General features: G+C 36.9%; 1 long non-coding RNA gene across 1 annotated transcript in view; it reads left to right on the top strand.

The window, feature by feature from the left end:
- Positions 1-2405: 2405 nt before the first annotated feature.
- Positions 2406-26283, top strand: part of LOC311609341 — a 98945-nt gene continuing 75067 nt past the window's right edge. The window contains exon 1 of the long non-coding RNA XR_014783361.1: positions 2406-2547. This is a non-coding gene — a long non-coding RNA (uncharacterized lncRNA). The remainder of the gene's footprint in view (positions 2548-26283) is intronic.

Genomic DNA, 26283 nt, shown 5'->3' with positions numbered 1-26283 from the left:
TGTAATCATATAATAATCTCAAAAAGTAAAAGAAATATTTTTAAATAATTAATTATTAAGTTGTAATACACATGTTATATGTAAGTTAAAAACCTGTCTCTAAGCACTGGCTAAGAGTTGAGTATTTTTCCAGACCCGAAGAAAAGGGATTTTTCTTTGTCTTTGGATTTCAAGACCTCAGTAGGGCTGTACACTGCATTTTTTAAAATGGGCTTCCTTACAAGCCCATGAATTTAGTCACTTCATTTCAATAATAGTGTGGATGCTTTGTTTTAGAATACAAGAATGTCAAGAATACAAAATTAAGAACTACCTAGGAAGAGATGTCTCATCTAGGAAGAGTTAGTCTCTTCTAGGACTTGGTTTGCCTGAGTTGGCCTGTTGACATACTTATAAGAGGTTTTTCTTTTTTAATGTTTATTCTTTTACTTCATTACTTTTTATGTGTATGTGTGTCTATCTGTGTAGGCATGTGCACACTCGTGCCTGTTGTACGTGTGTGTGTGTGTGTGTGTGTGTGTGTGTGTGTGTGTGTTTGGGTGCATCTGGAGGCCAGAAGATGGTATTGTAGCCTCTGAAGCTGATGTTACAGTTTTATGAAATAATTCATTCAAAATGGATTTCAGGAAACTGAACTCAAGTCCCCTAGAGCAACAGCAAGTTCTCTTAAGCACTGAGCCATCTCTAATGCCATATTGAGATTTTCTTAATTGTGTTAACTGTGGTAGGAAGACCTACCCAGAATGTGAGTGGCACCATGTTCTGGGCTGGGACCTGAACTGGACAGTAGTAGCTCACAGTAGATGCTTACCTTGTAACAGTCTTAAACACAAAACCAAACCATTCCTCCAGTCGTGCACTCATTCCGTTCCCTTCCACCACGCCCTTCACTCTTCTTTTCCTCACTTTTAATCTATGTCAATAGTCACTTATGTCACAGAGGTGCCACCTGATGAGCCAGGGACAGCCAGCTTTCTTCCTCTCATGATACAAAGGTGCCCATGCTCCTCTCTCTACTGAGAAAAAGTCAGACAAATGCCATTCTCCAAACACATCTTCCCATACAGACTAAATTATTTAATAGTTAACATGGGCAATAATATTTGGCCTTCAGAAACTTGAATTTGTAAAGAAAGTGTTACAACAGTATTAGAATAATAAACAGAGACCCTGTGCACCTCATCTCTGCTTGATTTTTTTTACATGTAAAATGGGAAAATACCTTTAAGGCCTAAGTCCAAGTGATTTACAACATGAGACTTGCTAGAATTTATATTGGATTTCAGATCAAGGCTTGGCAATGTTAAACCAAGTCATTCATAGTTTTCACTCCTCAGTTCCAAGTTTATAACTGCTCATGACAGAAAAGCGTCCAGACCCTGGAGACCCAGATAAGTGGGATATAGGGATATACTGCATCAAATTATGCTCTGGTCATGCATGAGGTATTCAAGATTCCTAATTGATCATCAGCTTCCAGAATTAGACAGAATCTGAGCTAAAATATTTCATGTTTTAAAGATAAAGAAAGGGTGCACTTAATGATTCTTTAAAGAAATCCCCTTTGTAAATTCCTTTAGTTTGTGCCATTTTGAAAAGAAACAATTATAAGGGGCTGAAGAAATGGCTCAGTGGCTCTTCCTGAGAACCAAAAGTCTAGGTCACAGCACCGACATGGCAGCTCAGAACTTTCTTTAGAACATAGTTCCAGGAGAACCAGCCACTTCTTCTGGCCTCTGCAGTCAACCAGGCCTGCACATGGTATGGAGACATGCATGCAAGAAAAACACCCATACACACAGAAAATAATTTTAAAGCATAGTTTTAAGTAAACCATTATAAGTTCAACAGGAATCCCAGTTCCATGTGAACAACAGTTTTCTTTCTGTGGTTTTCATAAGAAAGGTATAACATTATGAGTTACTTGTAATCCAGGCATCTCTCCAGATTCTGAGGTTTTCTTTCCCGTTCAACTCTATTGTTTTCTTTAAACCAGGAAATATCTGTAACAAAAGAAAGGACACTTAGACATAAGACAGACTGGCCCAGGAGCTGAGCCGGCAAAAACAGCTCTTCACTGAGTTTGCTTTTCATCACTGTTCCTTCTAAGTACCTCCTTATCTGGCTCTCTGAAGAAAGATAAGTAGTGTTTGGACTCGTGGATGAGGTAACGCTGCTGGTTATGAACAATAAGCTAGAAGCTCTGGCAGGTTTGCTGGACAATCCATCAGTAAATCCAGACAGACTTCTCCAGGCTTGCTTTGATAAGCATGGAAGCTCATTTGATTCAGTGCAGCAAGCTGAGTCTGGGCTCCCCTGGCACACTAAGTGGTGACCTTTTGACCTCCAACACAGGCAGAATGAGAAACAAAAGAAATGTTCTTGGCAGTTTTCCAGTAATACCTTATTTAAAGTTATGCTTAATTTGGGAATTTTTTTTTCTATTTATTTATTCGGCAATGCTCTGAATTCCACAGAAGCATCTGCCAGCACACATTTGATGGATTGTCTGTCTACACTACAGCATTCTAAGCACCAACAATTTTGGTAAGTTGGGCAGAAGATTTTTTTTTAAAAGATTAGATTTAGAAGTCATTGTTGCATTGTTATATGAAAAGCAGTGCCAACCTCTAAAGATATAAATAGTAAAGAAATTGAGGTCAGATGGCCAGGAGTAAAGGGTTGTCAAAGTGAAACCAGGGCAGAGAGGTACTGCAGCTATTTATGGGATAGAATAAATCACTTAGAAATGGGTCAAGGTGATATCATAAAGATGTTTTCATGTGGGCTAAGGATGCAGCTCAGTAGTGGGTCACACGGCTAGTCGGATTTCCCTTTTCCTTCTATCAGTTAAAGTCCATGTGAAAACCATTATGAGCTAAGGAAAACCTCACCCTTGCACTAGCTTCTGCTAGTAAAGTTTCAGGCTTTCTTATATAGTACAACTCTACAACCATCAAATAGGAAGCAGTGATGCTCAGCTTTGGTGCTTTGCTGAGTAGAACTTTCCATGGACCACTCCCCCAACTTCTCCTTCCTAGTTCTGTACTTACTTTGACAAGAAGATTTTTATTGAAAATGCAATATTTCTTTTTTTAAATTTTGTCATGATGTTTTTAATCTTATGGTTGCACACAGCTCTGTATCCTGAATGTTTCATACTACAAATAGACAAAAACCCGGATTCCTACATAAATACACACACACTGTCTCTCTCCCTCCCTCCCTGTCCGCCCCCCCACACACACACAAACGCAGGCATGCGCGTGTGAGAGAGAGAGAGAGAGAGAGAGAGACAGAGAGAGAGAGAGAGAGACAGACAGACAGACACAGAGACAGAGAGAGACAGAGACAGAGAGAGAGGGAGGGGGAGGGGGCATGCATACATGCATGTATTATGCACTGTATTCATACACACACATATAATAAATTAAAGTAATAGAAAAGATAAATATACAGAAAAAAAACCTGAGATAAGGTCTCAGTCTGTGGCTCTGGCTAGCTTAAAATTTATTATGTAGAACAGATAAAATTTACTACAATGTCTATGGCATGTTTTTATAAAGAAATCATAAAGAAAAATATCAAAACCAAAAATATTACACAAAGAATAATAACTTATTACACCAAAATACAGGATATTAGCAAATGAATCTTAACAACATTTCAAAGTGGATGACAAGATACCAGATGTTTAAATTTTTTCAAAATATTAAATAAATAAATAATAACACACTATTCTGTGAATAAACAAAGAAATGGAAATGTTCCTGGGGTAAAAAATATAAAAGCTAAAAGTAATAAAAAATAAGAAACAAGAAAGGCTACAAATACATAAAAAAAGACACCAGAAACTATTAATCATTACTCATGCGCTAAATGTAATTAAAACAGGCTGCCCCTTAGAAGCTGTTCTATACAATAGGAAACTATATGATATTATGTACTGGGAAAAATCAAGAACATAGGATCCTTCCGACTATTGGTGAGAAAAGTCATGTTAAAGATAAAATCTTTTTTTTACATAAGTTGAATGGAAAGGGCCATATTACTCTGAGATCAAAAGATTTTCTGTGAGACACATCAAACATCCTCTTACTCAGAGTTCAGAGACATGTATCTGATACTCAGGGCAATGTGGTGTCTCCAATTCCACACATTAGTTGAATCATAAAACAGTGTATATGTACAGGCGTGTGTGTGTGTGTGTGTGTGTGTGTGTGTGTGTGTGTGTGTATCTGTATGTGTACAGATAAGTGCATATATGTGTGAATCTATGTGGATGTCAGAGGACCTCAGGCACCATCTACTTTATTTATTTCAGACAAATTTTCTCACTAGCTCATAGCTCCACAAGTAGGTGAGCTCAACAGCCAGCAAGTAGTGAGTTATAAGCTGCAAGCATGTTCCACCACACCTGGTGTCAATGAAGGTCAAGTGTACTCTTGCTTGCAAGGCAAGCACCTTACTGACAGAGCCATCTCTTCAACCAAAATTACAATTTCAATGAAAAAGGCGGAGATTTCTTTGAATAGAAAACATCTCATAATTTAAATGTGCATGCACACATGAAGTATGTTTGTTTTTCAGAAATACTTACACAGGATAACCATTGAGATGTAACAAGAATAAATTAATAAAAAAAAGGAAAAAAATAAAAATTTTAAAATTTTAAAAAAATTTAAAAATTTAAAAAAGTGCACATGGTACGCAGTTGGAAAATTGTTCATGGGAATTAGGTCCAGAATTAAAGAAAAATATCACAGATACTAAACAGATAAATGGATTGATTTTACAATAAACAAGAGCAGAGTAAAGGGGAAATAAAATCATATATTCAAGGAAGATATACAGAAAGTATATTTTCCCTTTGGGTGACACATTTTGACTTCATGTTTCCAAATTATCAGAGTCCACAAGATTCCATTGTAGCATTTACATAAACCAGAGCCATGCTGGCCACTTGTCATTTGGAACATAGTCACTCTTTTACCATTGTGTGTATATCCTGTGCATGCATAGAACTCTGACATCAACAGCAAGAGCAAGAAGACAATGCGACACGACACGGTTGCTGTTGGTGGAGAGGAAACGACTATATTAAATAATCAGTCCTTTGTAAACACTGGAATGGCTGGGTAGATTGCCCAGTCATTAAGAGAGTGTTGTACAAGCCAAGAAATAACCTGACTTCAGTCTCCAGAACCTGCGCAGAAAGGCCAGGTTCATAGAGGTGGAGAAAGGAGGTGGAGAAAGGAGCTTTCCTGGTGCTCACTATGCCAGTAAGATTTCCTCTCTCAAAAATAAGACAGGCAACATTCCTGGGGAATAGTACAAGAGGCTGTCCGTTGTCCTTCATCCACACACAGGTACACTGCACACATATGCATACACATAGCTATACACACACACACACACACACACACACACACACACACACAAACCCACAGAAATACCCAGAGCATTCTATCATCTGGAATGTTCTTTTTTTTTTTTAGACATTTTCCATAATTAACATATATATCATGAAGCTCACCTTTGTCAATGAAATCACTCACTGGTTGGCTCATGATGTAATGGCATTATTAAGGGACCGTAGAAAGTAGGAGATGGGCCTACTTAGAAGACCTGAGTAACTGACTTCTATGACCTAGAATGATTTACTTTGTCCCCAGGGCCTCAACACACAAATATCTCTGCTTCTTAGCCACCCAGCATTAAAGATTTTTTCTCTGTATAATTATAGTCACTTAACGACATTTAAATGGAGAACCGACTCCATCAATGATAGTGGTATTATAAGATTTTAACCAAATTAAAAATACCTATCACCTTGAAACATTTTATGGAGAGATATCCTATTACAATTCACTGTTGACCAGTCATCCAAAATCCCAGTGCATCCAATGCTGTGCTGTGATAACAAAGGATTATGTTACTGTTTTATTACTAGTTATTTATTACAATAAACTTTTCATAATCATCTTAAAGGTATGTTCCCACTTTATGGGAAAAATGTTTTTGGAAAACTCTGTGATTTTATTAACACAATAGCCTAATCAAAATAGGAGATACATGTCTATAGTGAATTTTGCAGATGTATCATAACATACATGTTGAGAGATCCAAGTTTTTCACATTATCTACTCCTTGTTTTTCTATACCATAGCTAGTTTTTAAATTAAATTTAAGCTAAGTAGTATGGTTTAAATGCAAATTTCCCCAAAATTACTTGTGTTAATTACAGTGCCATTTTTAAAGGTTATAGAATCTTTTTGAGGATGGCTCTTGACTGGAGGAAGTGGGTCATAAGTCCCTGAGAGTGACAGTCTAAGCTGGATTCTAGTTCATTCTCTCTGATTTCCCAGATATTAAAACAAGCCATATTAAAAGCTCTTAAGGCCACAAGAACAGCCACCCATTGCCATGGATTGCCCACCAAAATGGACCTTGTCTCCTGAAGTGCAAACCAGAAACAAGAAAACAAACAGACAACAACAACAACAACTCTTCTCTTTGTGTTGCTTTTCTGAGATGTTTTTATGAAAGCAACTGAAAGAACCTAGCATGTACATTACTGAATTATTTCTTTTCCTTAATGGATATTCTTATATTTAGGCATTTTGTTGAGAACTTCATATGCATACATTTGCATGTGAGTGTGTGCGTGTGTTTCTTTTTTTAATATTTATTTATTATGTATACAGTGTTGTACCTACATGTACACCTGCACACCAGAAGAGGACATCAGCTCTCATTATAGATGGTTGTCAGCCACCATGTGGTTGCTGGGAATTGAACTCAGGACCTTCGGAAGAGCAGCTGGTGCTCTTAACCTCTGAGCGATCTCTCCAGCCTGTGTGTGTTTCTTTTGATCAAATATACTCATGTTTCTTCCCCTCCGATTCCTTGCCCATGCACCTACTGTTTTTTCCTATCAACTTCATAGGCTCTGATTTTAAAGCCACTGAGTCCTCTTACTGTGTGAACAGATGTAAGACACTCTACAGAAGTATGAGGAACCTTTCAAGGATTTCAACTCTGAGAAAATCTGATTTTTTTTTCTCTCCCAGAATCTATCAATTGCTAGTAACTTCTGAGCTAAGAATGGGACTTGACAACAGTCTCTCCTATTCATGCTTGGATTTAGCTGGCTCTCAGCCACTGTGAGCACATATGTGCAACAATCTCATCTTGTCCAGCAAATACCGTGCAGTGGTACATGTCCATTACCTCTCACTCTTCCAGCCTTTTGGCTCCCTCGTAGTGATGATCATGGGGTCTTAGAGGGAGAGATGTGATGTAGCTCACTTACTTAAACCTAGCATTCCACAGTCACTTAGTCCCTACACAGTTGTCCATTGGCTATGAAAAGAAAAATTTTTGATAAGGGTTGAGATATTCAATAATCTAACAATAAGAAATTAGTGGACAATTTATTACTATGTCCAATTACCAATATAACAGTATTTGGTTTCCCTCTAGGGCCAATGGCCTAGCCATCCAGTAGCTTTAGAAAGAAATTAAGAAAATATCAAAATATAAAATATCAAACCTGCTATCCTTCCTCTGAGTGCCACCAGGTCTCCCCCTCCAGGGGATATGGTCAAATATGAGGCACGAGAGTACGTGTGAAAGTCAGACCCCACTCTCCACTCAACTGTGGAGAATGTTCTGTCCATTGGCTAGATCTGGGTGGGGGTTTAAAGTTTATGCCTATATTGTCCTTGGCTGGTGCCTTAGTTTGAGTGGGACCCCTGGGCCTAAATCTGCCTATCATAATGTTCTACTTGTAGGTTTCTATACAGGGGGAGGAAATGCCCCACAGGAACAGTCATAGGGGAGGGGAATAAGGGGAAAATGGGAGGGAGGGGAGAATGGGAGGATACAAGGGATGGGATAACCATTGAGCTGTAACAAGAATAAATAAATAAAATAAAATAAAATATCAAAATCCCACACAATGGGATATAAGGATTAGAATTGTAAATATGGCCACCCTGCCCAAAGCAGTCTATCCCAATCAACATCTCAATGGAATTCTCCACAAAAAAAAAAAAAAAAGAAGAAGAAAAAAATCCCAAAATTCAAACGGAAATACAAAATAGTAAAAACAATCTTGAATAATAAAACATTTGGGAGAAAGTTATATTACAAAGCCTTAGTGATAACAACAGAGTGGGAGTGGATAAAAATAAACACACTGATTGGAGGAATAGAACAGAGGGCCTCCTGTAAACCGATGCTCTTACATTCTCCTAGCTTTTGGCAAAGAGTCAAAAGTACACACTGGAGAAAAAAAACCAGTATCTTACTTAGGGTTTCTATTGCTGTGAGGAGACACCACAACCATGGCAACTCCTATAAAGAAAAACATTTAATTGCGGTTGCATTACGGTTTCTTTAGTTCGTTATTATTATGGAGGGAAGCATGGTGGTATTCAGGCAGTCATGGTGCCAGAGAAAGAGCTGAGAGTTCTACATCTGGATCATCATCAGGGAGCAGGAAGTGATCCTGCTACATTGATCATGGCTTGAGCATCCTTAAATCCTGCCTCCACGGCAACACAATTTCTCTATCCAACAAGGCCAGACCTCCTACTAGTGCCACTCCCTCTGAGCTTATGGGGGCCATTTTCTCTCAAATCACCACAGACAGCCATAATCTTAGTGTTTGAGTTAGGTGCTTACACACCTATGTGCTGTAATTTTCACAAGTTTTCTAAGCTCATGTCATTTTGTTGTGGAATATGATACAATTACTTCTTCCGTGAACAATAAATGTCACACATAAGGACGACGTCCCTCCCAATTCCTGAATTTATGAATTGGTATTCACTTGACAATTAATCCCTCCTCCCATTTCTGCTCTGACCCCTTGTGCTGGCTCTGGTAAGCACTGACAATGTGGTTACCTCAATATTCTACGACACTCAGTTTCTTTTAGTGTCATTTCTGCTTTTGCTTGGATATTCAGAGAACATACCTTGATGTTAGGTAGAGATTCCTGTTACGAGGAATCCCTCAGAGATGATCACTCAGACACAGTTTGGGGAAGTAAACCTCTTTAATCTGGTTGGCTGCATCTACACTAAGTTATTTGGGCCCTAATTATGTCCACAACCATTTCGATCAACGGGCTTTTAAAGGCAAAAGCCACATCCTGGTATCTCGGTCAGGGACCACAGTGTTAAGTTTTAGGCCAGTAAGCAGTTTAACAGCAGTTAAGATAAGTAGTTAGCTGGAAGGAGAGGTTTTGCACAAGTAGGCAGTTTAATAGAAGGTAATGTAGGTCAGCTGGAGCATCCTGGTCTCAGGTCCTGGAACAGAGTCAGGCAATTTTCCATGGGATTCTCCATCAAGGTGATAAAATTCTTGTTAAACTTGACGTGGCCTCAGCAAGAATGCAAGATGGAGGACTCTGCACTGTCTTGCCTGCTTCTTCTTTCATGATATGAGAAAACAAGAATGGAAACAAAGTACTATATACAAAGGTAATGTTGTGATCAGACCACCAGAACCACTGTCAGTTGAATCACGTCCCAAACCTGTGATCTTCCTAAATATAGATATATACATTTATGAACAAATTTATCAATGTATACATAATTACATATATGTTATACACACACACACACACACACACACACACACACACACACAAAGAGAGAGACAGAGAGACAGAGAGACAGAGAGACAGAGAGACAGAGAGAGATATATGTACACGGTGGAATCTCACCACCCAAATATGAAATGTGACCTTATTTAGAAATATGTTATTATGAATGTAATTAGTTAAAATAAAATCATAGTAGAGGAGGATAGGATCCCTATCTAGTATGACTACTATCCTTGTGAAAAGATGGTCCTGTTAAAACAAGGAATGGGTTAAGAATTTTCTATGAAGAAGACAGAAGGGATTTGGGGGGATGCATGTACCAGTTGTAAAAAGAGCAAAGCCTGTTAGAATTCAGCAGAAATCAGAAAAGCAGTATTAAAAAATTTAATTTTAAAAAAGTGGAGCCACCTGTAAAGATCTTGGACTTCTGGAATTCAGAACTGAGGCAATAAATAATTTCTGTTGTTTAACACACCGAGTCTGGTTACTTTCTTACTATGATCATAGGAAGCTAAGACTTTAGTTCATACAAGAAACCAGAATACTAAGGCATTGTTATTAAATGAATATGTGATTTTTTGCATGAATAGAAAGAACAAGAGTAGTTTAAAAATTAAGTTGAAATATGCACAATAGGCTATTGTTCCTTGTTATAATATTCCAACTGAAGGGCAAATATTTTTCCTCTCTGCAAAACTTATTTTCCACACCATAAACCTTAAGCATCAAATCATTGAAATTTAACCTCCACAGTAGCTTATTTGGTTCCATGTAACATTAAAATCCTCAGTAGGGGATATGATACTCTTTATCATATTACAGCATATATCAAGAAAGAAAGGAGGACAGAAGCAAAGAGAAAAAAATTAAGAAAAATAAACATAAATTCTGGTCAGTTATCAGATTTCCTATTTTAATTTAATTATGCTTGAATAGTATATATCTAATATTATATATACATATATGTATGTTCACATGTATATCTGTAGATACATATTTGAGTATGTATATGTATTTCAATATACTATCTTCATCTCAACTATTTGGTTCAAATATCATTGCCTGCCAATACTACTTGACTGTCAACAGAGAATGTGTGACATTCACTTTCTGTGCATTTGAGCTGATCCTCACAGCCTCTATTTGTACTTCAAACTTTCTGGTGGATGAAGTAAGAAATCTGTGAGCTATGTTAGCATCCAAAATTGTGTGATTATCTCCCATCTCTTCTTTCCTGAAGCTTGTTATGTGGGGCAGTCCTTAGTGACAATACTGTAATAGCATCCTTGATGTTTCACTATGGGGCAGTCTCTGTGTTAATTTATCATATCAGAAAGAAAACTCCACAGGATGGATTGGAATAGCCACAAGTCTGTCCTGGGCTTAATTCATAGGTACTGAATCACCATTTCTATCAATATTGAGTTGGAGCCATTTCAAACAACACAATTGATACCAGATTAAATATTTTTAATATCCAATGTGTTTTTGAGATGGTTAAGAATACCAGACAGTTTGTGATTCCAAGGCAGTGTTTGTTTTGCTTTATAGACAGTCTGACTTTTACTTCAACAACTGTGAGACTTGGAATTCTTCTGAGCACTAAGCTCATTTCTCAATGTACAATTGCCAATAGCTGGCAGTCATATAATTTTGAACCGATATTCAAAAACACTTGTCAGTTTTGGTCAAGAATCATTATGTATAACAAATATGTGCATCCATTTTCCCCTTTCCAGAAAAGCTTACATTTGTCACATATGACTTACAAGAAAACTAGTGACACTCAAATCAAGTTTTTCTAACATTTAAAATATATATATTTTGGGAATGCTTCCTTTGTTACTGCACAGATGTGTTAAAAAAGCATATGTGTTAAAGGATGAAGAATCCAGAAATTGACACACATTTGAAGGATCTATTTTACTAGTTTATACCAGAACACTGCCGTAAAATAATACACCTCTAGTAATTGAGCCATAAGCAAATTTTGCCCCTGAAAACCACATGAACAAATATATATATTGATAATACATATTGATGATTAAGTTTGTGTCTGCATTCAAATTAACTTTTTATTTAATTTGATTATATTAAATGTTAAATTAAATTAGATGTTAATTTAATTAAACATTTCAACAGTTTCTTTGTCTATGGCTTGTCTGGCACATTCCTGCTTGCTTACCTTCACACCTCTTGGATTCCAATTGGGTAAAAGACAAGAGGAAATCAGTCATTGTCAGGACTAGTGAGATTCTGATAGTTGTAGATTGTTTCCTAGGATATAAAAGTAGCTTGTAATTGCATTTAGTTCTCATGCAATCTTTTTTACCCACCAATTAGGAAACAGAGAATTCTATAGTATATTCATCCAGCTAATAAGAGATAGAACTGGCATATGATTGTGGTTTTAATCTCATCGATATTTTATACATCTCATGTCCATCTATAGCCTTTATATTTAAGTTAGTCACCAAAACACAATGCTAAGTTCTGTTCATTTTTTTCAGGGCTGGGATTTTAACCCAGTGTGTCAGGCATGTGAAGCACTTAGTGCATGATTTTCCATGGAGCCATATCCTCATCCTGTGCTTATGTTTTACCACAATTCAATTTTTTCAAAATGCTCTGGAATAGTAAATGACACTTCAATATCCTTTATGTTTTCCATCATGTTAAATATTCTTCCTTGTTTTAGATGAAATAGGAATTACGATTGGTCATAGTTAATGTGTTGATGAAGTGTTTCACCCTGTTGGCAATCATTATCAGCTGCACAATGTTATTCATATTTCAGAATAATAAGATTAAAAAGCAACTTTGTTTTAAAGGTTAAAAATCCATCTGACTTGTGAAGGCAATATACTGAGTATTGGTACACAATAAGCCACTCAAAAGCAGTGTTTCTCAATCTATGGGTTGAGACTCCTTTGGGGGTTATGACCCCTTCGGGGGTTACATATAAGATATTCTCTACCTCAAATATTTATGTTACTATTCATAACATTAGCAAAATTATAGTTATGAAGTATCAACTAAATTATTTTCTGGATGGGGGTCACCAAAAAATGAGGAACATTATTAAATGGCTGCAGTATGAGAAAGATTGATAACCATCACTCTAAAGTGTTAATCTACTATTATAGCCAAAGAAAATATTATAAAGCATGAAGTGACAATACACAGCTACCTGACCCTTTTACATGTATATACATATCAGAACACCTAACTGCATCCCCAACTATGTACAATTATTTATCAATTCAAAAACCAAATAAAAGTTGGATAGCTCAGTAAGCAAAATATAAATATAAGGACCTGAGTTCAAATCTCCAGCCAGCCATGACCACAATTGCCTCTAACCAGGTAGAGAGAGGAAAAAGATCCTGAGAGATCTTTAGCCAACTAACCTAGCTAAAAGGATTAGTTTCCATCTCAGTGAGAGACTAGGATTTAAAGTGAAAAGGTAGAGAGCAATAGAGGAAGAAACTCTACGTCCTGCTCTGACCTCTACTTGTATGTCTGCAGTCCTGAACCCTCACATACAACACACACACACACACACACACACACACACACACACACACACACACACACACACACAAAACCAAACAAACAAGCAAACAAACAAGGCTCTTACAATGTTTTATAAATCCTTGTCTTTGAATGCTTTAAGGCATGAGTTCTCACAGTGATAAACCAAAGCTCTTCAAATTGGACAAAATTATCTGTTACATTTTGTTTTCCTTCTCTCAGTTTCTTCTGTGATTTTTGAAGCCTACTAAACATACAGTCATCCTCAAAGCAGTTCAAAGACACTAAGGAGAAAGAGGAAGTCAAATGATTTTTATCAAATATTAAATGACAGTTGACATCCTGTTTGTTTCCCCTGCTGACTTTTATTAAATAGAAATGCAAGAATACTGTCTGTATAATTCTGAAAACATTTGGAACAAAGGGCAGTAAGACTGAGAGTCACCAGGGCTGAAGGATTGACTCATTGAAAATGGATCAAAATATCATGTGTGTTCCAGTGTCGAATATGGACCAAGTTGCAGGAATAGAGAGAGAAAATGCTGGTTCTTATCTTAAATAAAAGCAAGAGTGAGCATCGGTGTGCCTCTCCTCACCCTACCTATGATTCTGCACTTTCAATTAAGGAGCTTGTAATAGCAGAAATAATAGAGTACTCTTTAAACTTTTAAGTGATGTAATTGAAATGGCTTAGGGTAAAATTTGCATGGAGATAAAAAAATAAATCCTAGAAGTCCGGATGATGTTTGTCATGAGGTGTGCACTTCATGAAATCGCTTATAATTTTAGCAAAGTTAGCAGGAAACATACATTCATAAATAGCTTGTTCCTACACGTCTACAAAACTGGGAAGATGGACCCAGAAAGACAACAAATGACAGCAACAAGGCATACAGCAGTCCACCTATGTGACTAGATGCTCAAAAAAGCAAAGCAAAACAAAAACCAAGGAATACAGGGAATGATGAATCCTACTTTATCACTCAGTATTTAAGATTGATCGCCACTCAAAACAAGCACAAGAACTAATCATATTTTGGGGGTAATTTTCAGAATTTAGGGAGCAAAAGGAATCCAATGATGGTGGAAGGTTTATTCAGTCAAACTGCAGTTTCAGTGATGGAAAAAGATGATCAGAATTGAATAAGAACAATGCAGACATAAGATGGGGGGTAGGAATATGCATATAGGTGCAGACATTTATATTTTTGATGACTAGGATGTGCATTAATTAGACAAGGATATGATTTTTTTTCCTTCAATATACTTGGACTGTTAACAGAAATTTCAAGAGACATACATCCTTAAATTGAACCCCTATTCAGATCTAGCCAATAGATGGACACTCTCCACAGTTGTGTGAGAGCAGGGACTGATTCTGACATGAACTCTGGTGCCCCATATTTGACCACTTCCCCTTGGTGGGGAGGCCTGGTGGCACTCAGAGAAAGGATAAGCGGGCTACCAGGATGAGACTTGATAGGCTGTGACCATAGGATAGGTCCCCTTCTGTCACAGACCTAGGGAAGGGGAAAGGGTGAAAGAGGGAGGATCGAGGAATGGGAAGATAAAAGTGAGGGAATAACAATTGAGATGTAATCTGAATAAATTTATAAAATAAATAAATAAAAATTTAGGGCTGCCATTTGGTATAAAGACAATCAACATGGGTTGGGCTGGGATATGGTTTTCAGGGACAAAGATAAATCTCTGAGGAAGGAGGAGCTGTATTACAAGATTCCAGTTGGAACCTTGTTAGAAGTGGGTACCAAAGGACTAGCCTGAGTCCTGAAGCAACTTGAAAGCCCTCTGACTCATTCCTGTACTGGCACCGCAGTGCAGCTGGCTCAAGGAAGAACAGAAAAGCCATGACTGCAAAGAATTGCTTCCAGAAGCAGGGAAGCCATCACACTATGTAGAGGATAATACCACTTGAAAAAACAAACAGACAAACAAACAAACAAACAAAAAATGAGGGTGGGGCAAGAGCTTCATGACACAGGTAGCCCTACTCGGAGAAGACAATGACTGGGAGCTCTAGGAATTATTCATTTTCTAAGGTCATGGCGAGTCATCCTAGGATCTCGTGACATTGAATTTACTAGTTAATATGAAGTCTGAAGTAAGAAGTCACATAAGAAGTAAATAATGATGTAATGACACAGACATACATTTGTAACACTTTTTAATCATTAGATGTCATTTTGTAAGATAATTAAATGGTCAGTGGATATTAAAATTAGTAGAAGCAACTAAAAGCTCATTGAAAATCAACATAGGGTAAAATTTCCCATATATTTTGCATTTTAAAACTATGAACTAAATTTATTTTAAGAAAACAATCTTCCTATTGTCAAAGTTTATACCAAAGACTACTTGCTTGCAGAGTAGTCTCATTTTTTGTAGCAGATTGAACTGGGTCAGTAATGGCAGAAGAATAAGGAAAAGAAATTCAAATTATGTGGTTCCTGCCATGTACGGAGTGTTTCCATTTCCTGGTAGGAAACATTCTTTTCCCAGCTTTACCAATATCAGCTAAGGCATAGAAAATGGAGTTGTTTGCCAAATCCATTATTGCAGAGACTGCCAGTCAGACACAATTTCCTTTCTCTTCCTTCTTAATTACAAAATCCCTCACTTTTCAGCCACATATGCAGCAGACCATAATAAAGATGGCAATTCCCAGGCTTGTTTTCGACTTCCACTGAGGTCTAGCTAAACTCAAAAGGGAATATCAGTGCTAAAGAGACAGCTCAGTGGTTACATGAGCTTGCTGCTCTAGCAGAGGATGCAAAGTGGGTTCCCAATATCCATGTCAGTTGGTTCACAGCCATCTGTAACTCCACTCAGCAGCACTTGAGACCACTGGTTCACTCTGTGTGTGTGTGTGTGTGTGTGTGTGTGTGTGTGTGTGTGTGTGCGTGCGCACGCGCGCGCATATGGTATTGTCCCTATGTCAGCACAGCAAATGTTGTCTGTGCTTCAGTTCTTAACTCTAAGATGATAAAAGCTTTCAGTTTTCTTGGTCTTTTGGAGTCCTTCCTACAAGTGCTTATATGGACATCTTCCTAAGAACTCATGCAACAAAACACAAAGAGCGAAGGTGGTAGGACTCACTGCTCTCACTGGATACCACCCGTTCCACCCGCCGCCTGCACTGCAAACCAAAGGCAGAGTTACATGGAGGTGTCGAGCTGGCAATAAATGAGATTTTTCCATTTATTACACAAGGAATGGAATCCTTGCAGCAGCCATGTGAGTGGCTAGGAAGGTGATTCCTTCCATACAAGAAAACCTTGAGGTGAGATGATAGCCCCACATTACATTGAGATTGCTGAGGAATACTGAAGCAAAGGAACAGACCAGCTCTACACACTAGATATCTGACTGGGGCAGGGGGGACAAAGGTGTTTTAAGGTACTAACTTTTGGAGCAATTTGGTTCATGGCAATAAATAAATAGCATTTTAACAGTAACTCTTCTAAACTACTTGACTAAGGGCTAAATCTGTTGGATATAGCATGCCACCTTGTGTTTCTGAAGTTCTGGTTGAAAGCATCATTTAAGTAAAACTTGCATTTCTTTCACATGGGAAAATGTATGTGCCTAATATCTATGAGGAAAAGATTTAAAAGAATGTAAACAACTAAAATAGTAGTGACCTCTTCTGCCTTACACTAAATAAAAACACAACAGTAAAAGAATCCTAACTAGGTAATGAGGTATCACCTCAAAAATTCTATACTCCTAAAACTAGTTCAAATGAAAATAAATACTTAAAACCATACCCAAAAAAAGTCTCATAAGTCAAAGGTGTATAAATATTCATTCTGAGGGCACAATCCCAAGAATGCCATATTTAAGAGTTGAAGAGGCCAAAGAAATAGCTGAGCATGTAAAGATGCTGGCCTCCAAGGCTAAGAACTGGGTTTGATCATCAGAGGTGCAGGACAAAACCTATTTCTTATAGGTTTTCCACTGACCACTACATATGTTCAATAGAACAGCCATGCCCACATATATAATAGATAGACAATAGATAGATGGGGATAGATAGATAGATAGATAGATAGATAGATAGATAGATAGATAGATAGATAGACAGACAGAGGTTGATAAATAATAGATAAATAGATGATGATGATAGAAAGATAGATAGATAGATAGATAGATAGATAGATAGATAGATAGATGATTGATACATGAGGGACAGAGAGAGAGAGAGAGAGAGAGAGAGAGAGAGAGAGAGAGAGAGAGAGAGAGATCCTTAAGGTTCTATTTGCCACATTTATTTTAGACCAACTATCTTCAAATTCAGAGATTATCAAAAACATACTTGGGTTTATTACTTCTCTAGGAAGACATAGGTAATTGAGAACAATCATACTTAGTAGGTAAGTTTGTCACAGACCAAGGATACAGATGATAAACAATTATATGAAAAGACATGTAACCCCATCCCTACATAGTTACCTTACAAACCATTCAATAAAATAAAACATTTAAGTATCTAAAACAGTACTGCACATATAGTAAATAGTGTTTACCATCACCCACATGTAAATATGTACATACCTAGACACCTTAATTAGGTTACAGTCATCAAAGAAATAGATTATAAAATATGACTGTCTGAATTCTTAACGAAGTTGAGAACAATATTTTTATATAACAGGCATCCTTCTTGATTGAATAATTCATATATTGAGTAGCATTTTCATATTAAGGCTGAAAGACTAATAAGTACATCATTAGCATTTGTTAAATTTTTCTGGAAGTAATTGTGTGTTGAATATTTTTCATCCAATAGCATATTAAGAATCCTTAGTGGCAGGAATAGAGCTCCCTCAAGACTCAGCTAGTCCACTCCTTGGAATATACCCAGAAGACGCTCCGCCACACAAGGCCATATGCTCAACCATGTTCATAGAAGCCTTATTCATAATAGTCAGGACCTGGAAACAATCTGAATGTCCTTCAGTTGAAGAATGGATAAAGAAACTGTGGTACATTTACACTATGGAATACTACTCAGCTATTAAAAACAAGGAAATCCTGAAATTTGTGGACAAATGGATGGAACTAGAAATGATCATACTGAGTGAGTTAACCCAGAAGCAGAAAGACTCACATGGTATATACTCACTTATAACTGGACTCTAGCCCAAAAGATATGTCCCATGAAAGTCTTCACTTACCAGGAGATTGGGATAAATGTGAGGACATCCTAAGGGCCTCTAGGTAAGAGAAATATAGGAGAATGGGGAAATGGAAGGATCCAGAGGGTCCTAGAAACCTACAAGAAGAACATCATGATGACAGGTGGATCTGGGCCCAGGGTGGTCTGCTCAAACTACTGCACTAACCAAGTACAATACAAGCAGTAAACATCAAACCCCTACTCTGATCTAGCCAATGGACAGGACATTCTCCACAGTTATGTGGAGAGTGGGGACGGACTCTGACATGAACTCTCATGCCCCATATTTGACCACTTCTCCTTGGTAGGGAGGCCTGGTGGCATGCAGAGAAATACTAAGCAGGCTACTAAGATGAGACTTGATAGCCTATGATCATATAGTGGGGGAGGAGGTCCTCCTTGGTCATAGACCTAGAGGAGGGGAATGGAGTGAAAGAGGGAGGGAGGGAGGAACAGAAGAATACAAGTGATGGGATAACAATTGAGATTTAATCTGAATAAATTAATAAAAATAAAATTTTAAAAAAAGAATCCTTAGTGGCTTGTATAGAATAACGCTATTACCAACATAACTAGAACAGCTTCAAAGATATACCCAATAACCAAAAGAACTTGACTCATTGAAGATACTATTCTTCTCTTTGGTATTTATTGTGAAACAGAGAGGAAAACACACACACACACACACACACACACACACACACACACACACACACACACACGGCCTAAGGGCAGTCAAGTAATTGGTATTCACTGTGCTAAACCTCTCAAGGTTGTCCAGGTTGTATCTAAGCACTGCAAACTTGTGGCTTGATCATGAAATCAGGACACCAGAGTTGTACTTCTATGCCCAATGTTTAGTATAATCAAATGGAATGCAGCACTGAAATATGAAATTCAACGGTTCAGCTAAATCAGCATTCAAGTTGGCAATTTATTCTACACAGCTTGTTCAGAATTGAGGAATTTGAAATTGTCTAGACCATACTTCAGACATTGAGCCACAATTCCAATTTAGAGGCAATTTTGTGGTTGCATAACTTAAATAAGTTTCTTCTCCCAGAATCATTGAAGAAAAAGACTATAATGGTAAATATTTAATAAAGTCATACCTCATCATATAAAGTTTATCCATAACCATATATTATGACAGCTGACAAATGCAGTCTCACATAGTACATAAAAAACAATTAACAGAGATATTATTGTATAGCAATGGTTTATTGACTATATATTACTTCTCAATATTGCACTTAAACAGAAAATAATGTAAACTGCATATCACGAAGTCATGTACGTTTATTGAAGAATTCTCAGTTTTACAAATGGATGTCAACTTACTGTAAAAATAGGAACCCCGGAATCATATGTGTGTGTGTGTGTGTGTGTGTGAGGAAGATGGTACACAGATTATATTAATTTCCTTTTGACGGCTTTCAAGAAGAGTTGATATAATTTTTATGTAACTCATTAAATATATTTTACGTTTAGTAAATCAGAAAATGGCATTAAATGTCATTAAATGTTATATTCAGATTGCTAATGATAACATTATCTGAAAAGTGTCTCATAATTAGTAAAGACCTAACAAAAATAAAAAGGAAATTGAAAAATTATTTTCCAGTGGAAGAAGGGATCACTGGGACTCTTCATGCTTTGTTAAGAAAAGAATTTTCAGCAATAATTTATCCAAAGAAGTAAGCTCAAATCACACACACACACACAGACACACACACACACACACACACACACACACACGAACTCTTTTTGAATAGTTGAATTTCTTGAGAGTATGCTAATAAACTGCACTATAATTCAATAACAAAGTTAATAAAATTATTTCACCACCCTCTTTAACATGCAGTAATATGACCATCTAGATTTGAAGATATAAATGGTATTGACAAAGAAGACATAATATTTTCTCTGTGATACTGACTATATTTACTTAATTTCTAAAAATCATACTACAGAAGGAAAAATTGTCTTCAATGAACTTTTTCATTTACTATCAACAGTGGAGCAGTTAAGACCAAGTCAGCTTCCAAGAAGCATTACTTAATGGCTTTTAAAAATAGAAAAAATAGCTGTCTCACAAGAATCAATTTGCTAATGTGCAGTGTGCATTAGAAAAATGATCTGTAATGTTCAGTAAAGCGCTTAGTATATCTATTAATAGAACATGAACTGTAGGTTCCTATTCATAAAAAGCAAAGAATTTTGTTCCTTTCACTCAGGAGGAAAGTGATTGCAGTCTAAGACTAGTGAACTGACAGTTATGAAACAAAACACGTATATGCAAAATTGATTAATGGGATCACTTTATTTCATTTTATTAGTGTAAGGAAAATATAATACTAAATTATCTGAGATTGTGGCAATGTGTTATTCATCGCAACCTCATGAGACAGTGCATCATATGAAGGAGCTAATTTCAGGGCTTTATCATGCTAAGCACAAGCATCCATTTCCTCTTTTTGTTCTCAGCGCATTTTCTACAATCAAGCTATTTCAGAAAAAAAGTTCTGGATTCATTCCTAGGCTTTGATTTTATAATCTTGAGCAAATGGCTGATTCCTCTGAAGGTAACTTCTCTTCTCCTACTAAAACCAATATATTAACATGATCCAATAACGCATTCACAGGGAGTGGGTGTCTGTCTATGAACACGGCATGTTAATTTGTCAGTAAGTCAGATATTCTTTGTCAGAATTGATGGCAACTGAAGTTTAATTCCATTCTCCACACTGCTCACATCAATCTGAAACCTTGTGAGCGCAGCCTTTGTTCCCCACATTCATACCAGCATTCAGGTGTCTGAGTTCCAGTAGCTTTAGTGTGGTATAGAGCATTCTCGCTTGTTTAGCCAAACTTTTCAAACTTCCCCCAGAAACTCATTCCAAAGGCTTCACAATCACCTTCTTTTAAATACGAAGTATGCTCATTAACTAGCCAAACTGTATTTTAACTTTTTTTGGGGGGGGGGCGGTCTACTTCTTTGCTCCTGACTTGCATGTAAATTTGGCCAAATGCAGCCAATTATAACCACACTACCACAAAAATGCAGTGATTTCTTGAAATTTGCTTTGACAAACTTATTAGGTTGTTGCTTTTGAATTTAGCCTGACTCAAATGAATAGGACTCAGACAAAATATTCGTGAATTCTTTGCCATAATTTAACTCAAATGTTGTATTAGAGGAGACAAAGAGTAGTCATTTGCATGTGAAGTCCTGTGAGTCTGGCTTTTACTCTCTATGATTGACAGTTTTTATTCCCTAAAGCATTTGGGTGCTCTGAGCCCCAAAAGCTTCAGTTTTGCATTCTAAGCCCCTTCTTATGATCTCTGCCAGACTTTCCAGACTCCCACTCAAGCACCTGTGTAAGACTTTTAACCCGTAGTCCACTTCTTGTCTTCAAATGTTGCGTTAGCTCATGTTATTATGAAAGAACATTCACACAACACAACTTGAAGATGGAAATTTAACTCATTTTGAGAGGTTATTATTTTAAGCTAGGCTGTCTACATTAGATCCAATAATGCCTAATTTTAATTGTCAACTTGACAACCAAGAATCGCCTTGGAAGAGAACCACAAAGGCAGATTGTGTACAGCAAGTGGGTCTGTAGATACCTGTGGGAGACCATACTAAGTTAATTTATGTGCAAAAATCCAACCATGGTGGTACCATTCCCCAGACAGATAGTCCTTAACTGGAGATCAAGCTGAGCATAGGAAATCAAGCAAGCAAGTAATCGTGTATGCATTCATTTCTCTCTGTTTTTGACTTTTGAAATGATATGACTAGCTGTTTGAAGAGTCTATCTTGATTTCCCCTCCACAAAAAAAAAAAAAAAAAAAAAAAAAAAAAAAAAAAAAAACCAACAACTTTAACCAGTAACTGTAAGATGAAACAACTTCCTTTTGGCCTCAAATTGGGTTTTTGTCAGAATATTGCATCAAAGCAATAGATAATCAACTAGGGCAAGCCTAAACCAAGGCGGAGACATAATGATGAAAGAGGATAGGGCACACTGAAGGGAAGTGCATACACTGTGACAACTGGGAAGCAACGACACAAGAAAGAACAAGGAACAGGCATATTCTGCAAAGACATGCAGCCAGTGATTTACTATCTCCAACTACACTTCTTGATGATTCAGTTACTAACTCGGCAAGGAGTTAACTTACAAAATTAATGCCTTTTAAACTCACTAATCTTTCAATATTGCCACCAGTTTGTGACTAGCCTTTCCATGAATGGGTCATTTGAGGGCTACTACATGTGACTGGTGTTCACAGAGGTCAGAGGAGAACTTCAGATCTCCTAGAATTTAAGATACAAATGGTTGTGAGGACTACTAAAGTGCTGGGAACTGAACTCAGGCCATCTGCAAAAGTATTAAGTGTTCTTGCCTGCGACGCCATCTTTCTAGCCCCTGTGCTTTTAGGTGTTACTGTAGTCATTCTTGTTCTTCAGTTTCCCCAAATAAAATTACAGTACATTTGTAAGTATTCAGATGTTCCTTAACTTATGTTAAGGTTGCGTCCTGCTAACACACTGTTATATTAAAAACAGAAGCCAATACATTTAGCACCCATAATTTACTAAGTGTCACACTAGCACAATATACTATAAAACATTTAGTTTACTTCCATATGACTGACTCAGAAGTTCAGATTACTTATCCTGCTCAGTATCTCAAGTAGCAAATTTGATATCAGTGTATTATAAAAGCATTAAAATTCAAACAATAGCTTCTCCTACATGTATATTGCTTTTCCATCATTTTATGATTAAACATTTGCAGGTTTAACATCCATAAATCAGAGAACATCTGTATTTCTGTGACTTCTCCTTTAGAATTCTGTCTTATACGAAAATTTACATGGCCTTACATAGAAAAGAAAAAGTGCTGACAAATCCTCACTGCCGTATCCAAGTGAGTTACCATGAAAATAAGTTACCATGAAAATAACTGGTCCACTCTTTAAAGCATTTTTTATTGTATGGATACACTCAATATGGTGTTTTCACAGTATCATCACAACACAATGAACATTTCTCAAATATATGAGACTTTATCACAGTTTTAGAGAGTTAAGAATATTATAATTATTTAAGATATATCTATTTTTCCCAAATGATGCATATTTTTAAAATCTATTTGAATAAAAAAAAATCTGTTCGACTAGCCCCTAAAGCAATTTCTCTCCAAGGTAAGATGTCTTTCAATATGCTATATTATAACACTAAAAGTTCAGACTTAGGGTTATGAGGTAACAAATGTGCTGGCTTGGCAGATTTTAAAGCACTTCTTAACTCTATTTCCAAAGACATTGGCAAAATATAATGAATAAAAATAAACCGTGCAGTTTCATTGTACTGCATTTCCTTGTTGCTCTTATTTTGTATTTTGGAAAATTTTTAAGTTCTATAAGAACTTCCTAGAATGTATTTTTTTATCATATTTATACCTTCTCCTCACTCCTCCCTGATGTATCTCATCTTCCTTACTTCTCCAAGTTTGTGCCACTCCCCAATCAGTCTAATTCGTATCCTTTGTGTATCCTTAGATATGTGGGCCTTCCCTAAAGAATAATCAACCTCCCAAGGCTTGCACCCTTAAGAAAAACAGACTCCCTTTCACCCCAAAGCTATCAATTATTAAGAGTTTCTCAGTTAGGTCTGGGAGTTTGTGCACACCTCCACTCTCCATACTGGAATTTTGTCTTCCTGCATGCTGTCCTACCTGCTGAGAATTTGCATATGTCAGGGCCCTGCTCTGTCCAGAAAACATAGTTGCATAGTCGTTCACTATCTCTGACTTTTATTTCTCCTACCTCCTTTTCCACAATGATTTTCAAGTGTTGGCAGGATGGGTGTGACATAATGCCTTATGTGGACATGAGTATTTTGTCTTTTACTGTGGCCAGTTGTGAGTCTCTGTATTAATTGCTGTACACTGCAAAAAGAAGCTTCTGTGATAAGGGTTGACAGATGTACTAATCAGTACGTATAGGGAGTTATTGCAAGTGTTATAGAGTATTATGTGTCATGTGTGCCTGTTTACTATTGTGTCCCCTTAGGATAGTAATAGTAGTTTCTCTCCTAGGACCTACAGCCTGACAGGCCACAGGTTCTTGGTCCAATAATGGCTCCAGGTATGAGTTTCAACTTGTAGAGCAGACCTTACATCTAATCAAAAAGTGGTTGATTACTCTCATCCCACTACTAAACCAATAGAAAATGTAGTTGAGGAAACCCGGATGTTAGATTTATTAGACTCTCTTATATCATCTATTCAAAATATGTATAAAGAAGTGAAATGTGCCCGGGAGTATAAAACTACAACCTCAGCTACTTAGGATGCTGAGGCGATAAGACTTCACATTCCAACCTGCTTGGATTACAGTGAAAGTCCAAGGTAAGTGTTAGGAACTTAGTGAGCCCTATCCTCAAAATTTATAAACAGACAAAAGACTGGAGGTTCAGCTCAGTAGTAGAATACTCGCTTAGTATGGTTAAGTCCTATATTCAACACACACGTGTGCACATACACACACACACACACACACACACACACACACACACACACACACACACACACACACAAAGGAAGACTCATTAAAAATAAAATAATGTTTAAGAACAATGTTTCACCAAAATAAACAACAATAAAGTGACAAACTGTAACCTAAACCTGCCAGCACTCTCCAGAAACTCCATTGGAACAATTAGATACAATTAACACCCAGTGATTCTCTGAAATAAAACAACTTCCCTGGAGATGCAGCTTCCACCCAACCTGACTGAAGGTCGACATTCCTGAGACTCCTGACCCCCGCTTATGGTTTTTTCCTCACTTCCCTGGGACCCCAACCCCTAAGTAAAGTTTTTCCTTATAAATCCATTTCCCTTGAAGCTCTGGTATCACTCTCCTATCCTGCTCTGTCAGAAAGGATTGTGATCTGAAGCTCTAAGCCCGTAATATAGGACACTGTGTCTATTGCATTGGTATCGAGTCCTGGTGGTCTTTTTTTTGGGGGGCGGGGTTCTGGTGATCTGGGTAAATTTGGCATAACAAAATTAAGAAAAGGAGCTTGAGGGGCAAAAATCCTATAAAACACATAAGCGCAGTGGTACATTTATCTTAGCAATAAAACAAGAATAGTAATTCTGGGATCAAATGATCAAAGGCTTCTCCTGAGGAACACACCAGGTTCAGAGTGTGAGGAACAGCATCAAGTATGCCACACTTAGTGAGAGTTTTATGATAAATGCCCAAAGAGAAATATATAGAATAATTGTTAAATATATGAAATATTTTCACAAATTTTATTTGAAAGAAATCTTTAATCCAAAACTACAAGAAACTCAGCAACATTATGGGAAATTTATATCTGCTATTATCACTGCTCATGTTTATGTTAATTAATTAGTGCTTATGTTAATAAAGAAGAATAAGGAGCTCAAGATTAATGAGGTAAGCAAAACTGAACCAGAAGTCTTGTCTATCTACAGTCTTGGCATTTTTGTATGAACATTAAGATATTTCTTCTATTTCTGTGAATAATGACCTTTTAATTTGATAGGAATTACATGACATTTCTAGATGGCTTTTGGTAAGGTAGTCACCTCTACAATATGAAGTCCTCTAAATACAGGAATATGGACTTTGTATCCTTGACATTTTCACATGCATTGAATTTCTTTCTTCGATTTTTTTAAGGTTTTTATTGTAAAGGTCTTTTAGTTTTTTAATTAGGTTTATTTCAGGATTTTTGTTGAGCGATTATGAATGATATTGTTTCCCTGATTATATCTCAGTTCATTTGTCATGGCTTTATAATAAAGCTAGTGATTTTTGTATGATAATTGTGTATGCAGCCATTTTCTTTAAAGTACTCATCAGTATTAAGAGTTTTC

Source organism: Acomys minous, assembly GCF_964271855.1.
Source record: "Acomys minous genome assembly, chromosome: 11".
In the NCBI taxonomy this organism is placed as follows: Eukaryota; Metazoa; Chordata; class Mammalia; order Rodentia; family Muridae; genus Acomys; species Acomys minous.
This window is presented reverse-complemented; position numbering and strand designations above follow the sequence as displayed.